The sequence below is a fragment of the Hyla sarda genome, chromosome 6 (assembly GCF_029499605.1).
Source record: "Hyla sarda isolate aHylSar1 chromosome 6, aHylSar1.hap1, whole genome shotgun sequence".
Taxonomy (NCBI): domain Eukaryota; kingdom Metazoa; phylum Chordata; class Amphibia; order Anura; family Hylidae; genus Hyla; species Hyla sarda.
Window position 1 is genome coordinate 254,483,654 of NC_079194.1, and position 5,014 is coordinate 254,488,667.

Sequence of the window (5,014 nt, forward strand, 5' to 3'; positions counted from 1 at the left end):
AGGTGAAAGAGGGGGGTTGCTGATCGACGGGCGCACAGCACACACAGCGCGGGGGGGGGGGGGGTGCTGAAAGATGGGAGGCCGGTCGGGCACAGATGAGGGGGGGGGGGGTGTCTGTGTAGCTGGGGAGGAGGGGTGGGGCAGGAGTGGCCGCAACGCCACTGCCTGATAGGCTCACAACACTTGGTTTTCACCACATAGCAGGGGACAGTAACTCAGCAAAGGCTGAGGACGGGGAGTGTCAGCAGACCCTAGGTATATCTCAGGTGGGAGTGTGCCAGACCACTAGGGGAGCTGAAGAACAGTCCACGAGTCAAGATAAAGAGGTGACTGGAATAGAAGCTACGGAGATGGCTGCGGAAAAACCAAAACTCCGGAAGAGAGTACCAGTGGAGCTGGGGGCTGCACTTACAGTCACATACAGAGTCCTAAGTGAAGGAGACTGTGACAAGACAAAAGAAAAGTCTGCCAAGAAGCCGAGAGACAGTTCAGAGGAACTGATCAGGAATCTCCCTGACTCGCTGATGCCAAGAGCCATTGAAGTTGTTGCTAGGGGCAACAAACTTACCGCCAAGGGATTGCCGGTCCGACGGGAGTGTTAAGCGAGAGTCTCCAGAGTTGCCAACGTGGTGGGAGAGGAAGAGTGCCAGGTGTCGGTGGCACCTGTTGATGATGATAACAAGGCACAAGTGTCCGCAACCCCGAAAAAGGGGGAGACTTCATCTAGAGATGGAGAAGAGCTGGGTCGAGTGTATGACAGAGGACCAGAGGATGTCTCAAGGTCTAACAGCGAGAGTGAGGAGACCGCTGTCAGTAAAAGTTCTCGGAAAAGACGAGCTGGCCTTGGGAAAAAACTGGAGCAGATCCAGAATCTGGAAGAAACCCTGCAGATGGTTTCTGTGAAGTTGTTGGAGAAAGAAAAAGAGGTACATCGCTTGACAGAGGAGAAGGATAAATCACTTGCTGACTTTAAGAAAGAGCAAGAAGCGAGGCTTCAGCTGGAAAAAATAATGGAGCACCACAGAAGTGAGTTTGTGGCTCTGCAGGATGAACTGTCCCGCTCCCAGGGTCTTGTGACCAGCAAGGAGAGTGAAGTGCAGAGTCTGGCCAAGCGGATGTCATTCCAGGAAGAAGAAGTGAGTCTTCTACATGGTGCATATAAGGCTCTGCAGAGTGATCACAAGGCTAGCCTGGTAGCCATGGAAAAAATTGAAAAAGAGAAGAATGAAATGAAGATGGAAGTTGATGATCTTGCCATTAATCTGGAGAGTGTCTCTAAAGCTAAGAGACAACTTGAGGAGGAAGTCAAGGTGAAGACTGCCCTTGCACATGCTCTTCAATCTGCTCGTCATGACAATGACTTGCTCCGTGAGCAGTATGAGGAGGCCCTGGAACAAATTGAGACTCTGCAACATGAAAACAAGAACTTGCAACAGGAGATCTCAGATTTATCTGAACAGATTGGTGAGAGTGGAAAATCTATCAATGAGGTGAAGTCCTGTAAGAAGTCCCCTGAAGCTAGGACTGAACTGAAACCTGGTGGGAAATCCTCTGAAGTGGAGACTAAGGAGAAGAGAGGTGGGAAATCCTCTGAACCTGAGCAGACCAAAAATTCTGAAGGTAATGCTGAGGCAGAGAAATCCTCTGAAGCAGAAGCTAAACCAGAGTCAACCTCAAAAGCTGTGAGTAAAGAGAATGGCACAACTGACGCTACAGGTGAAGAGAAGAGTAAGCCTGAAGAAGCTGCAGTTGTAGAAGCTGATTCTACACAAGAATCTGAAGGAGCCAAAGACTCTGAAGCCAAACCTGAGGAAGCTGGTGCCCCTGAAGAGAAAGCTGGAAGGGATGAGGTGAAACCATGTGAGAAAACCACTGAAGTCAAGACTGAGGTGAAACCAGGTGGAAAGTCCTCTAATGTTGAAAATGAGATGGACCTGGGTCGGAGGTCCTCTGAAGCTACAGAGAACAAGACAGTGGTTGGTGAAGCCACTGAGGCCGAAAGATTCTCTGAAGCAGAGGCAGAGGTCCGGCAAGCCAGAAGAAGACAAAGGTTAGAAGCATCGGTCCCCTCACTCCTTAATTTCAAGAACCCTGCCCACACCAGGGTAAAGAACCTAGTACTGGAGAGGTGTGACCGAGAGACTTGGAAGAAAAAAGTCAAGGACTTCAGAGACTGTGGGACAAAAGCTGTCCAAGAGAAAGGAAAGGCAGATGGTTTCTGCCTTTCAAATACATGTGCTCCTTCCCGGTGGTCTGAGCAAAGGGGGGGGGGGGGATATGTGGCAGTGTGGCAAGGAAAGGGTGTATTTCCTTGGCTCACCCTGCAGAAGCTCTCACCTGCTTCTTAAGTAATGAGGCAGGATGGAAGGGAGGTGTATATGAGATGGAGACTCAGTCTAATGTGGGCTCTTCCTAGGAGACAGCATGTGGGCTGTAGGGAAGAGACAGAGCCTGCTGAGGAGTACACAGCCCGAGCTATGAGGGGCTCAAAGAGAGTGATATGAATTGTGAATAGAAGGTTGCAGGGGACATATGTTTAACCGGCTAAGGGAAGCTCAGCGGTTGTTAGTCCGGACAAGCTGATCTGTTTAGTCAGTGACCAGACGGTCTAGGATTTTGTTTTGTTCCTGCTTTTTGTTTATTTCTTTCCCTGCAACCTGTCTAATAAAACTGGCAAGGTGCCAGATTTGCATTATAAGCGTTTGTTTGCTGGTTTATTGAGAAGAAACGCATCCTGTGGCGTGGTCCAGGACGATCCCAGAGCTAATCCCCAAGACGGATCGTCACACCCTCTAAAAGGTCATTAATGAATATATTAAATAGAACAGGACCCAAAACTGACCCCTGTGGTACCCCACTAGTAACAGTCACCCAATCAGAAAAAGTACCATTAATAACCACCCTCTGTTTCCTATCACTGAGCCAGTTACTTACCCACTTACATACATTCTCCCCCAGCCCAATCCCTCTCATTTTATGCACCAACCGTTTATGTGGCCCCGTATCAAATGCTTTGGAAAAATCCAGATACGCGACATCCAGCGATTTCCCCCTGGTCCAGTCTGGAGCTCACCTCCTCATAAATGCTGATCAGGTTAGTTTGACAGGACCGATCCCTCATAAAGCCATGCTGATATGGGTTCATACATTTATTTTTATCAACACACTCCAAAATAGCATCCCTTAGAAAACCCTCAAGCAATTTACATACAAGGTTAAACTAACAGGTCTATAATTCCCTGGGTCACCTTTTGAGCCCTTTTTAAATATTGGCACCACATTTGCCATGCGCCAGTCCTAGGGAACAGTCCCTGTAACTATAGAGTTCCTGAATATTAACCTCTTAAGGACTCAGGGCGTACCTGTACGCCCTGAGCCCGGTCCCGGTGTGAAAAACGGGGTCACGCCGTGACCCCGCATCACACCGGGTCGGTCCCAGCTGCTAACGATAGCCGGGACCCTGGGCTAACAGCGTGCGGCACCGATCGTTGTGCCGCGCGCTGTTAACCCTTCAGACGCGGCGATCAAAGTTGACCGCTGCGTCTGAAAGCAAAAGTAAACGCTTCCCGGCAGCTCAGTCGGGCTGATCGGGACATCGCAACGAAATCGCGATGTTCCTATCAGCTGGGACGCAGGCGGAGGTCTCCTTACCTGTCTCCGCGGCGTCCGATTGTCGATTGATTGCTCAAAGCCTGAGCTACAGGCTTGAGCAATCAAGCCCCTATCTCACTGATCCGTGCAAAGCTATGGCTTTGCAGGGATCAGCATAGGAGATCAGTATGTGCATTGTTATAGGTCCCTATGGGAGCTATAACACTGCAAAAAAAAAAGTGAAAAAAAAAAAGTTAACAAAGATCATTTAACCACTTCCCTAATAAAAGTTTAAATCACCCCCTTTTCCCATAAAAAAAAACTGTATAAATAAAAATTAACATATGTGGTATCGCCACGTGCGTAAATGTCGGAACTATAAAATTATATCATTAATTAAACCGCACGGTCAATGGCGTACGTGAAAAAAATTCCAAAATCCAAAATAGCGTATTTTTGGTCACTTTTTATATCATAAAAAAATGAATAAAAAGCGATCAAAAAGTCCGATCAACACAAAAAGTGTACCAATAAAAACTTCAGAACACAGCGCCAAAAATTAGCCCTAATACCGGCCTGTACGCGGAAAAATAAAAAGGTTACAGGGGTCAGAAGATAACCATTTTAAACGTATACATTTTCCGGCATGCAGTTATGATTTTTTTCAGAAGGGCGACAAAATCAAAATTATATAAGTAGGCGATCATTTTAACCGTATGGACCTACAGAATAAAGATAAGGTGTCATTTTGACCAAACAATGCACTGCGTAGAAACGGAAGCCCTCAAAAATTACAAAATTTAATTTTTTCTTCAAATTTTATCAAGATTTTATTTTTCCATTTTGCCGTGGATATTTTGGTAAAATGACTAATGTCACTGCGAAGTAGAATTGGTGGCACAAAAAATAAGCCATCATATGGATTTTTTAGGTGCAAAATTTAAAGAATTAGGATTTTTAGAAGGTGATGAGGAAAAAATGAAAATGCAAAAACGGAAAAACACTGAGTCCTTAAGGGGTTATAAATAGGGGTCTGTCTATTACATTACTTAATTCCTTTAGAACACGGGGGTGAATTACATCTGGGCCTGGTGATTTGTCTATTTTTATTTTTTGTAGGTGGCACTGTACTTCTTCCTGGGTTAGACTTGTACTGGGGACTTTACCTTATCTCACTGTATTTCACCTGGCAATTCTTTTTCCTCAGTGAATACAGTGGAGAAGAATTTGTTTAATATATTTGCTTTTTCCTGATCCCCGTCTATAATTTCTTTCTCATTTTTTAAAGGGCCAACACTTTCATTTTTGACCTTTTTGCTATTTATATAGTTAAAGAACAGTGTTGTACTTGATCCAGTAAGTATATGGTTAATATCCGCACATACTGTGTACTTTGACTTTTCCTGCCACGGAAACCAGAAGT